The following is a 13,501-nucleotide window of genomic DNA, read 5'->3' as shown; positions in this document are numbered from 1 at the left end:
GAAGCCAGGGAGCCAAGTGGTCTAGCTCTGCAGACCCCACCTCCACGGAGCCCAGCAAGCTAAGATACACTGGCTTGAAATTCTCGCTGCCAGCATAGTAGTTTGAAGTCCATCTGGGATGCTCCAGCTTGGTGGGGGGCAGGGTGTCTACTATTACCAAGGCCTAAGTAGGCGGTTTTCCCCTCACAGTGTAAACAAAGCCGCTGTAGCCAGACTGCCTCTCTAGATTCCTCCTCTCTGGGCAGGGCATCTCTGAAAGAAAGGCAGCCGCCCCAGTCAGGGGCTTATAGATGAAACTCCCATCCCCCTGGGACAGAGTACCTCAGGGAAGTGGCAGCTGTGGGCACAGCTTCAGCAGAATAAAATGTTCCTACCTGCTGGCTGTAAAGAGAGCAGCAGATCTCCCAGCACAGCACTCCGGCTCCGCTAAGGGACAGACTGCCTCCTCAAGTTGACCCTTGACACCCGTGCCTCCTGACTGGGAGACACCTTCCAGCAGGGGTCAACAGACTTCTCATACAGGACAGCTCTGGCTGGCATCTGGCAAATGCCCTTCTGGGAAGAAGCTCCCAGAGGAAGGAAAAAGTAGCAATCGTCGCAGTTCTGCAACCTCCGCTGGTGATACACAGGCAAACAAGGTCTGGAGTGGACCTCCAGCAAACTCCAGCAGACCTGCAGTAGAGGGACCTGACTGTTAGAAGGAAAACTAACAAACAGAAAGGAATAGAATTAACATCAACAAAAGGACGTCCACACAAAAACCCCATCCGAAGGTCATCAACATCAAAGACCAAAGGTTGATAAATCTGCGAATATGAGGAAAAAACAGCACCAAAAGGCTGAATATTCCAAAAACCAGAACACCACTTCTCCTCCAAAGGATCACAACTCCTCACCAGCAAGGGAACAAAACTGGATGAAGAATGACTTTGACAAATTGACAGAAATAGGTTTCAGAAGGCGGGGAATAACAAAGTCCTCCAAGCTAAAGAAGCATATTCTAACCCAAATGCAAGGATGCTAAGATTCTTGATAAAAGGTTAGAGGAATTGCTAACTAGAATAACCAGTTTAGAGAAGAACATAAACGATCTGATGGAGCTGAAAAACACAGCACGAGAACTTCATGAGGCATACACAAGTATCAATAGCCGAATAGATCAAGCAGAAGAAAGGATATCAGTGATTGAAGAGCAACTTAATGAAATAAAGTGTAAAGACAAGATTAGAGAAAAAATAATAAAAAGGAACAAACAAAGCCTTCAAGAAATATGGAACTATGTGAAAAGACCAAACCTACAATTGACTGTTGTACCAGAAAGTGATAGAGAGAATGGAATCAAGTTGAAAACACTCTTCAAGATATTATCCAGGAGAACTTACCCAATCTGACAAGACAGGCCAACATTCAAATTCAGGAAATACAAAGAACACCACAAAGATAACCCTCGAGAAGAGCAACCCCAAGACACATAATCGTCAGACACACCAAGGTTGAAATGAAAGAAAACATGTTAATGGCAGCCAGAGAGAAAGGTCAGATTACCTACAAAGGAAAGCCCATCAGACTAACAATGGATCTCTCTGCAGAAACCTTTCAAGCCAGAAGGGAGTGGGGGCCAATATTCAACATTTTTAAAGAATTTTCAACCCAGAATTTCATATCCAGCCAAACTAAGCTTCACCCTAACATCGCAATTAGAAAAACTAGAGAAGCAAGAGCAAACATATTTAAAAACTATCAGAAGAAAAGAAATAACTAAGATCAGAGCAGAACTGAAGGAGATAGAGACATGAAAAACTCTTCAAAAAATTAATGAATCTAGGAGCTGGATTTTTGAAACGATTAACAAAATACATAGACAGGAAGAAAAGAGAGACGAATCAAATAGACACAATAAAAATGAGAAAGGGGAGATCTCCATTGATCCCACAGAAATAAAAACTAACACCAGAGAATACCATAAACACCTCTATACAAATAAACCAGAACATCTAGAAGAAATGGATAAATTCCTGGACACATACACCCTCCCAGGACTAAATTAGGAGTAAGTCTAATCCCTGAATAGACCAATAACAAGTTCTGAAATTGAGGTAGTAATTAATAGCCTACCAAAAAAAAAAAAAAGGCCAGGACTAGATGGCTTCACAGACGAATTCTACCAGAGGTACAAAGAGGAGCTGGTACCTTCCTCCTGAAACTATTCCAAACAACAGAAAAAGAGGTACTCCTCCCTAACTCATTTTATAAAGCCAGCATCATCCTGCTACCAAAACCTGGCAGAGACACAAAAACAAAAAAGGAAATTTCAGGCCAATATCCCTGATGAACATCGATGTGAAAATCCTCAATAAAATACTGGCAAACTGAATCCAGCAGCACATCAAAAAGCTTATCCACCACGAACAAGTCGGCTTCATCTCTGGGATGCAAGGCTGGTTCAATACACACAAATCAATAAACATAATCTATCACATAAACTGAACCAATGACAAAAATCATATGATTATCTCAATAGATGCAGAAAAGGCCTTCAATAAAATTCAACACCCCTTCATGCTAAAAACTCTCAATAAATTAGGTATTGATGGAATGTATCTCAAAATATTAAGAGCTATTTATGACACACCCACAGCCAATATCATACTGAATGGGCAAAAGTTGGAAGCATTCCCTTTGAAAACCAGCACAAGACAAGGATGCCCTCTCTCACCACTCCTATTCAACATAGTATTGGAAGTTCTGTCCAGGGCAATCAAGCAAGAGGAACAAATAGAGGTATTCAAATGGAAAGAGAGGAAGTCAAATTGTCTCTATTTGCAGAAGACATGATTGTATATGTAGAAAACCCCATCATCTCAATGCAAAATCTCCTTAAGATGATAAGCAATTTCAGCAAAGTCTAAGGATACAAAATTAATGTGCAAAAACCACAAGCATTCCTATACACCAATAATAGACAAACAGAGAGCCAAATCATGAGTGAACTCCCATTCACAATTGCTACAAAGAGAATAAAATACCTAGGAATACAACTTCCAAGGGAGGTGAAAGACCTCTTCAAGGAGAACTACAAACCACTGCTCGAGGAAATAAGAGAGGACATAAACAAATGTAAAATCATTCCATGCTCATGGATAGGAAGAATCAATATCATGAAAATGACCATACTGCCCAAAGTAATTCATAGATTCAATGCTATTCTCATCAGGTACCATTGACTTTCTTCACAGAATTAGAAAAAACTACTTTAAATTTCATATGGAACCAAAAAGGAGCCCATCTAGCCAAGACAATCCTAAGCAAAAAGAACAAAGCTGGAGTCATCACGCTACCTGACTTTATACTACAAGGCTACAGTAACCAAAATAGCATGGTATTTGTACCAAAACAGATATATAGACAAATGGAACAGAACAGAGGCTTCAGAAATAATGCCACATATCTGCAACCATCTGATTTTTGTCAAATCTGTCAAATACAAGCAATGGGGAAATGATTCCCCATTTAATAAATAGTGTTGAGAAAACTGGCTAGCCATATGCAGAAAACTGAAACTGGATCCCTTCCTTACAACTTATACAAAAATCAACCTCAAGATGGATTAAAGACTTAAACATAAGACCTAAAACCATAAAAACACTAGAAGAAAACCTAAGCAATACCATTCAGGACATAGGCATGGGCAAAGACTTCATGACTAAAACACCAAAGCAAGGGCAACAAAGGCCAAAATTGACAAATGGGATCTAATTAAACTAAAGAGCTTCTGCATGGCAAAAGAAACTATTATCAGAGTTAACAGGCAACCTACAGAATGGGAGAAAAATTTTGCAATCTACCAATCTGACAAAGGGCTAATATCCAGAATCTACAAGGAACTTAAATAAATGTACAAGAAAAAAAACAAACAACCACATCAAAAACTGGGCTAAGAATATGAACAGAAACTTCTCAAAAGTGGCCAACAAACATCTGAACAAAAGCTCATCATCACTGGTCACTAGAGAAATGCAAATCAAAACCACAATGAGATACCATCTCACACCAGTTAGAATGGCGATCATTAAAAAGTCAGGAAACCACAGATGCTGAAGAGGATGTGGAGAAATAGGAACACTTTTACACTATTGGTGGAAGTGTAAATTAGTTCAACCATTGTGGATGACACTATGGCAACTCCTCAAGGATCTAGAACCAGAAATACCATTTGACCCAGCAATCCCATTACTGGGTATATGCCCAAAGGATTATAAATCATTCCACTATAAAGACATGTGAACCCATATGTTTATTGCAGCACTATTCACAATAGCAAAGACTTGGAACCAACCCAACAGCCCATCAATGATAGACTGGATAAAGAAAATGTGGCACATATACACCATGGAATACTATGCAGTCATAAAAAGGATGACTTCACGTCCTCTGCAGGGACATAGATGAAGCTGGAAACCATCATTCTCAGCAAACTAACACAGGAACAGAAAACCAAACACTGTATATTCTCACTCATAAGTGGGAGCTGAACAATGAGAACACATGGACACAGCGAAGGGAACATCACACACTGTCACACTGGGGCCTGTCGGGAGGTGGGGAGCTAGGGAAGGGATAGCATTAGGAGAAATACCTAATGTAGATGACGGGTTGATGGGTGCAGCAAACCACCATGGCATGTGTATACCTATGTAACAAATCTGCATGTTCTGTACATATATCCCAGAAGTTAAAGTATAATAAAAGAAAGACAATTTTATTTTCCCTCAATATTAATCATTTTTTGATATTTAGGATGTCCATTTTGAAACAATTCAGAATAATTATTATAAATACTACTTATACTTTATTGTAATGGGATTATGACTTTCAAGACTTTTGAACCATTTAAAGCTCTTCTTCCCTAATCTAACATGTTTAGGAGAGTATACATTCCTAATTCTTCAGTCAACTTTTATTATACCTCTTGACTTCTCTACTTTTAGCTGCCTGCATATCTCCTCATTTTCAACATCCTCTCTGTGTGCCATTGGTTTCCTTATTGGATACAATGCCTAAAACAGTGATCCCAAGCATTCACATCCACCTCAACACAGGTAAAGTGTGGAATTTTCAACAACTGCTTCTTTTTCCCAGGACTTGTTTATTTTTATTTTATTGTTATTTGTACAGATTTAGGGGGTACAAGTACAGTTTTGTTACATATATACTGCATAGTGTTGAAGTCTAGGCTTGTAGTGTGATGGGTACACTATGGGAACAATGTACAAATAGTGTACCTTGTTACATTGTACTCTACAGGTAATTTCTCATCCTTCACCCACTCCCACCTTCCCATTTTGGGGGACCCTAATGTGTACTATTCCACTCTGTATGTCCTTGTGTACCTTGTTTAGTTTCCAGTTGTAAGTGAGATCATACAGTATTTGACTTTCTGTTTTCTGTTTTTGAGTTATTTCACCTAAGATAATGGCCTCCAGTTCGATCCATGTCACTGTAAAAGACATGATTTCACCCTTTTTTATGGCTGAGTAGCACTCTATGGTGTATATATGTACACCACATTTTCTTTATCCAATCATCTGTTTGTGGACATTTAGGCTGATCCCATGACTTTACCATTGTGAATAAGTGTTGCAATAAACATACGAGTGTAGGTGCTTTTTTAAAATATAGTAATTTATTTTCCTTTAGGTGAACACCCAATGGTGGGATTCCTGCGTCAAATGGTAGTTCTGTTTTCAATTCTTTGAGAAATGTCCATACTGTTTTCCATACAGATTGTGCTCATTTACCTACCCACAAATAGTGTATAAAAGTTCCCTTTTCTCCAAATCCTTACCAACATCAGAACTGCCTTTTTTTGTGGTGACTAATGGTTTTAGTTTTAGTTTTTTTTTTTTTAATTGTTTGCTTTGCCTTTAAATTATGCTTCTTGGACAAGGTTTTACATAATTGTGAGTTCTCACTGTATGACTCACAGGGAGGTGCTATGTTATTATAAATGACCTGCATTATTTTCGGATTGAAGATCCCTATGTTTAAATTCATAAAAGTAAGCCTACAAGGAAACAAGGGGAACACCCAATATGTTGGATGAAAAAGCACTCTATCATTTACTGGTTGTGTGGTCTCTCTGAAAAGTTATTCAATTCTGTGACCTTGAGTTTATTATCTGTAAGTTATGGGTAACAATACTTAATTCACAGAGAAATGGAAATTAAAATATTATTTAATAGCTTCTCACTCAATATTAATTTGCTTTCCTTCATTTCTAAATTGTACAGACTTTAAGATTTGAGGGAGAAGTGACTGAAAATTTAAATTTAGTTTGGAAATATCTAAATTGGTGGTTTAAACACTATATTCAGTCAGCAGGCTCATTTTATCTTTCCAATCATTCTGCTGAAGAAGTTCTTAATGAGTATGTTTTAGATATCACAAAAGTAAAACTGATTAAGACAATAAGCTCTTAATCTAATGCAGCTCAACAAATATACTTCGCATGCCCATTAAGTCTAGATGCCGGACTAAGTACTGAAGAGGCTACACATGTGAATAAGCCCTAGTCTCTACCCTCTAACGCGGCAAGAATGAATCACTGACAAGGGCAAGAATGGAAAAGAAATCTATTACAGAGTAGTGGCAGAGTGCTGTAATCACATGCAAGGACACTAAAGAAACGGATAGAGAGAGTAGCATAAAGAAAAGGGAAATATGGCAAGATGCTGGGAACCTTGCATGGGATTTTAAAGGTTTCCATGGAAACAGACTTGAATGCATGGGTGCATAAGGCAGTCTTACCAGGTGCCTGTTATTGGTTTGGAGGAGGGAAAAATTACATTTCCATGACAGTTACAGATTAGCTGAGCAAGTAGCTTTCCAAAGTGATGTACTTGCAAAAAACAGATAAGTACTGTCCAGAGTGAAAATGTTTGTATTCTCTAGAGCCAGCTGGGTAATTAGATCTCCGTTTAGAAAGACCAGATTGCAGTTTGTACTTTCTGACCATTTTACCCAAGATAGCAGGATCTTCTACACAGAAGCAATTTTCTGGGCGGGAGATGGGTGGGGAGAAATTCTCATAGTCATAGGTAGACAGTAGAAAGAAAATTGAAAATGGGAGAGAAATTGCCCCAAAGAGAATCATGCGGATACTTTAGAGGTTACTAAATATAAGACAAGGAATAGAAGTATGTATAAACCTAGGAAGTTATGAAATATGTATAATGGCATTGAGACATTGAGGCATTTGACAGTGTAGTCAAGCAATATCTTCAGTTGGGATTTGGGATTCAAGGAAGCAAAACTCAGTCATCTATCACTGATGAAGAGATGACCATGAGAGAAAAGAAAATTAGACAATATACCAGAAGAAATCTATCTAGTTATAGTCTGAGTTTGACAAAACATACAGTTTAATAGCACACATTTTCAAAGACATACAAGATAAAAAAGTATACTAACTCTTTCAAGAAAGATATATATGTAGGTTCAACCTATATATATACACACACACAAATATATATGCAACCATAGTATATATACACACAAATATTACAGAAATTGTATGTGTATAAATATCAGAAATAGTTTATACATATGTACATATATATTATAGAAATGGTGTGTGTGTGCGTGTATATATATATATACTATTTCTGGTAGATAGAGATATACTATTTTTCAATGATTGAGTAGGTAATTGTTTATTTAGTCCTAATAGTATAGATAATAGTGACAAAAGGCAACACAAGTCCTAGATGCAACATAAAAAAATCAGTAGATATGTTAAAATACTGCAGTGTAAATTAAGGATTATTTCTTAAATCCTGGGTCATGCTGAATAAAGTCTCCAGAAAGGAGAGGTTAATTGAAGAAATCTTTTGAAAGGAGTTGAGTTTCAAGTCAGATTTCAGAGCTCTATGGTTGGCCATGTGTTGGTAATTGTGAAGGCAGAGACCATGTCAATATATGGAAATAATGTGTGCAACAAAAAATAAAGCCATAAACTTTGAAGTAACTTTGATGATAAGCACATGGTATATACAAGGACAAACATGCAAGTCAGCAAGAACAAGCTATTGGTAATGTCGGGTTACAACTTATTCGTGACATCTAGAAAAAAAAGCTGAACTATATCCTGCTTTAATAGTTTTACAGTTAAACTATTTTAGAATCAAATATATTGATGCTCAAAACATTCCTTCTTGCTCCCTTAAGCTCATCGCCATTCCCATAAACAGCCCGAGGCAACCACTAACCCGCTTTCTATCACTGTAAATGAGTTTTGTATTTCCAATTATTTCATATACACAGAAATAATTTGAACTGTTCTTTGCCTAGCTTCTTTAACAGAGCATAATGTTACGAAATTCATCCAAGTGATTGTTTCAGTAATGTGTTCCATTTTCTTGGTTTAAATATCATCTATTGTTGAATAATATTAAATTACATGGGTACTCTTCAATTTATTTATAATTTATTTGTTATGGGAATTTGGGTTTCTTTTTGTTTCCCCACTTTGGAGTTACTATCACTAAAGCTGCTATGAATATTTGTGTACAAGTTGTTGTGGGGACACATGATGCATTTCACTTGGAAAAATGTTTAGGTGTAAGATTTCAAGTTCGTATGAAAAGAATAGGTTTAGCTTTATAAGAAATTGCCAAAGAGTTTTCCATAAGGGCTGTGCCATTTTGCATTCCCACCAACTGGTAAAAGCTTCAGGAGCTCTAGTTCCTTATTAACACTTGACCTTGTCAGTCTTTTCAATGATAGCCATTTTACTCTGTCATATTACTTTGTCATGATTTTAACCTGTAATTATCTAATGACTAAAGATATTAAACATATTTTGCCTGTTGGCTATTTGTATCCTCTTTAGTGAATTATCTGTGCATATCTTTGTTGGATTTTTAAATTTTCATTGGTGTTTGTATTCTCCTTATTGAGAAGTAAAAATTATTTATTCTGGATACAAATCAGATATACATATTATGAATATTTTCCTTCAGTCTGTGGTTTGCCTTTTCAAATTCTTAACAATGCTTTTGGAAGTTCAGGGCTTTTGATTTTGGATTTAAACATATTTGGTGAGTTGTAATAAATTTAAATAATGTTTTCAAATAATTGGATAATTGCAGTCTAGCCAAAGGAAAGTAATTTATAATAAAACAATTTGTATTTCATGACATGAAAATAGGATAAACTACACAGAAAAACATAATCAAGTAGTGAGAGATATGAAGTTGCATGTCAAGTCACTGAAGTATGTGGTTAAAAATGTTGAGTGATACAGGGGTGTGTATTAGTGAACCAAATATTATAAATGATATTTCTGTAAGTAATATTCTAAAATCGTGAACATTCTTGTAAATTTTTTCTATTTACATGGAGTTGGCTTCTGCTATCAGCAAGTTTTCTTTCTTTTTTTAACCATTTAAATATCTAACAGTCTAATACTCCTAAGCCCTTCTAAATGCCAGTAGCACCTAAAATATTGTGATAACCATGATTACTCCAACAAAGTATTTTTTAAGAATTGATGTTATCCCCATTGAAAACTGCTGATTTATCTGAAGTCCACATGTTAGCTTCATGTAAACAACTTTCAACTACAGCTGCAATATTGTTCCTGGTGAGAATGCATCATGATTCACAGCATGGATATTAGGCTCATATCTATCTACCTTTTCTTTCAAGGACTTTCAGAAAGAAAGTAATCTAGATATTTCAGGTAACAAATACCTTGTGAAAGTTTTAACACTGAGTTTAAAAGGCACTTTTTAATGTCCTCAGTATTATGGATTAAGAAACAAGGCAAGAGGGGGCCGAGCAAGATGGCTGAATAGGAACAGCTCCAGTCTCCAACTCCCACCGCAAGCGACACAGAAGACCGGTGATTTCTGCATTTTCAACTGAGGTACTGGGGTCATCTCACTAGGGAGTGCCGGACAATCGGTGCTGGTCAGCTGCTGCAGCCCGACCAGCGAGAGCTGAAGCAGGGCGAGGCAGCACCTCACCTGGGAAACACAAGGGGGAAGGGAATCCCTTTTCCTAGCCAGGGGAACTGAGACACACAACACCTGGAAAATCGGGTAACTCCCACCCTAATACTGCGCTTTAAGCAAACGGGCACACCAGGAGAATATAACCCACACCTGGCCGGGAGGGTCCCATACCCACGGAGCCTCCCTCATTGCTAACACAGCAGTCTGTGATCCAACCGCAATGCAGCAGCAAGGCTGGGGGAGGGGCGCCCGCCATTGCTGAGGCTTAAGTAGGTAAACAAAGCCGCTGGGAAGCTCGAACTGGGTGGCGCTCACAGCAGCTCAAGGAAACCTGCCTGTCTCTATAGACTCCACCTCTGGGGACAGGGCACAGCTAAACAACAACAAAAACAACAACAAAAGCAGCAGGAACCTCTGCAGATGCAAACGACTCTGTCTAACAGCTTTGAAGAGAGCAGTGGATCTCTCAACACGGAAGTTGAGATCTGAGAAGGGACAGACTGCCTGCTCAAGTGGGTCACTGATCCCTGAGTAGCCTAACTGGGAGACATCCCCCACTAGGAGCAGTCTGACACCCCACACCTCACAGGGTGGAGTACACCCCTGAGAGGAAGCTTCCAAAGGAAGAATCATACAGGTACACTCGCTGTTCAGCAATATTCTATCTTCTGCAACCTCTGCTGCTAACACCCAGGCAAACAAGGTCAGGAGTGGACCTCAAGCAATCTCCAACAGACCTACAGCTGAGGGTCCTGTTAGAAGGAAAACTATCAAACAGGAAGGACACCTATACCAATACCCCATCACCATCATCAAAGACCAGAGGCAGATAAAACCACAAAGATGGGGAAAAAGCAGGGCAGAAAAGCTGGAAATTCAAAAAATAAGAGCGCATTTCCCCCCCAAAGGAACGCAGCCCATCGCCAGCAACGGATCAAAGCTGGTCAGAGAATGACTTTGACGAGATGAGAGAAGAAGGCTTCAGTCCATCAAACTTCTCAAAGCTAAAGGAGGAATTACATACCCAGCGCAAAGAGACTAAAAATCTTGAAAAAAGGGTGGAAGAATTGACAGCTAGACTAATTAATGCAGAGAAGGACATAAATGAACTGACAGAGATGAAAATCGTGACACGAGAAATACGTGACAAAGCCACAAGCTTCAGTAACCGACTCCATCAACTGGAAGAAAGAGTATCAGCGACTGAGGATCAAATGAATGAAATGAAGCGAGAAGAGAAACCAAAAGAAAAAAGAAGAAAAAGAAATGAACAAAGCCTGCAAGAAGTATGGGATTATGTAAAAAGACCAAATCTACGTCTGATTGGGGTGCCTGAAAGTGAGGGGGAATATGGAACCAAGCTGGAAAACACTCTTCAGGATATCATCCAGGAGAACTTCCCCAACCTAACAGGGCAGGCCAGCATTCAAATTCAGGAAATACAGAGAACGCCACAAAGATACTCCTCCAGAAGAGCAACTCCAAGACACATAATTGCCAGATTCACCAAAGTTGAAATGAAGGAAAAAATCTTAAGGGCAGCCAGAGAGAAAGGTCAGGTCACCCACAAAGGGAAGCCCATCAGACTAACAGCAGATCTCTCGGCAGAAACTCTCCAAGCCAGAAGACAGTGGGGGCCAATATTCAACATTCTTAAAGAAAAGAATTTTCAACCCAGAATTTCATATCCAGCCAAACTCAGTTTCATAAGTGAAGGAGAAATAAAATCCTTTACAGATAAGTAAATGCTTAGGGATTTTGTCACCACCAGGCCTGCCTTACAAGAGATCCTGAAGGAAGCCCTAAACATGGAAAGGAACAACCGCTACCAGCCATTGCAAAAACATGCCAAAATGTAAAGACCATCGAGGCTAGGAAGAAACTGCATCAACTAATGAGCAAAATAACCACTTAATATCATAATGGCAGGATCAAGTTCACACATAACAATATTAACCTTAAATGTTAATGGACTAAATGCTCCAATTAAAAGACACAGACTGGCAAACTGGATAAAGAGTCAAGACCCATCAGTCTGCTGTATTCAGGAGACCCATCTCACATGCAGAGACATACATAGGCTCAAAATAAAGGGATGGAGAAAGATCTACCAAGCAAATGGAGAAGAAAAAAAAGCAGGGGTTGCAATCCTAGTCTCTGATAAAACAGACCTTAAACCATCAAAGATCAAAAGAGACAAAGAAGGCCATTACATAATGGTAAAGGGATCAATTCAACAGGAAGAGCTAACTCTCCTAAATATATATGCACCCAATACAGGAGCACCCAGATTCATAAAGCAAGTCCTTAGAGACTTACAAAGAGACTTAGACTCCCATACAATAATAACGGGAGACTTCAACACTCTACTGTCAACATTAGACAGATCAACGAGGCAGAAAGTTAACAAGGATATCCAGGAATTGAACTCACCTCAATGAGACACAAAGTTAACAAGGATATCCAGGAATGGAACTTATCTCTGCATCAAGCGGACCTAATAGACATCTATAGAACTCTCCACCCCAAATCAACAGAATATACATTCTTCTCAGCACCACATCGCACTTATTCCAAAATTGACCACATAATTGGAAGTAAAGCTCTCCTCAGCAAATGTAAAAGAACAGAAATTATAACAAACTGTCTCTCAGACCACAGTGCAATCAAACTAGAACTCAGGACTAAGAAACTCAATCAAAACCACTCAACTACATGGAAACTGAACAACCTGCTCCTGAATGACTACTGGGTACATAACAAAATGAAGGCAGAAATAAAGATGTTCTTTGAAACCAATGAGAACAAAGATACAACATACCAGAATCTCTGGGACACATTTAAAGCAGTGTGTAGAGGGAAATGTATAGCACTAAATGCCCACAAGAGAAAGCAGGAAAGATCTAAAATTGACACTCTAACATCACAATTAAAAGAACTAGAGAGGCAAGAGCAAACACATTCAAAAGCTAGCAGAAGGCAAGAAATAACTAAGATCAGAGCAGAACTGAAGGAGATAGAGACACAAAAAACCCTCCAAAAAATCAATGAATCAAGGAGTTGGTTTTTTGAAAAGATCAACAAAATTGACAGACCACTAGCAAGACTAATAAAGAAGAAAAGAAAGAGAAATCAAATAGACGCAATAAAAAATGATAAATGGGATATCACCACCGACCCCACAGAAATACAAACTACCATCAGAGAATACTATAAACACCTCTACGCAAATCAACTAGAAAATCTAGAAGAAATGGATAATTTCCTGGACATTTACACTCTCCCAAGACTAAACCAGGAAGAAGTTGAATCCCTGAATAGACCAATAGCAGGCTCTGAAATTGAGGCAATAATTAATAGCCTACCAACCAAAAAAAGTCCAGGACCAGATGGATTCACAGCTGAATTCTACCAGAGGTACAAGGAGGAGCTGGTACCATTCCTTCTGAAACTATTCCAATCAATAGAAAAAGAGGGAATCCTCC

At 38.5% G+C, this 13,501-nt stretch overlaps 1 long non-coding RNA gene across 1 annotated transcript; it reads left to right on the top strand.

The window, feature by feature from the left end:
- Positions 1–601: 601 nt before the first annotated feature.
- Positions 602–10,809, top strand: LOC117073053. The gene is made up of 2 exons (XR_004433082.1): positions 602–638; positions 10,720–10,809. It is a non-coding gene; the product is annotated as an uncharacterized LOC117073053 (long non-coding RNA).
- The last annotated feature ends 2,692 nt before the right edge of the window (positions 10,810–13,501 follow it).

This window comes from Trachypithecus francoisi, unplaced genomic scaffold (assembly GCF_009764315.1).
Source record: "Trachypithecus francoisi isolate TF-2019V2 unplaced genomic scaffold, Tfra_2.0 Lachesis_group4, whole genome shotgun sequence".
NCBI lineage: Eukaryota > Metazoa > Chordata > Mammalia > Primates > Cercopithecidae > Trachypithecus > Trachypithecus francoisi.
Note: the sequence above shows the minus strand (reverse complement) of the source record. Positions and strands in the feature narration are given on the sequence as shown.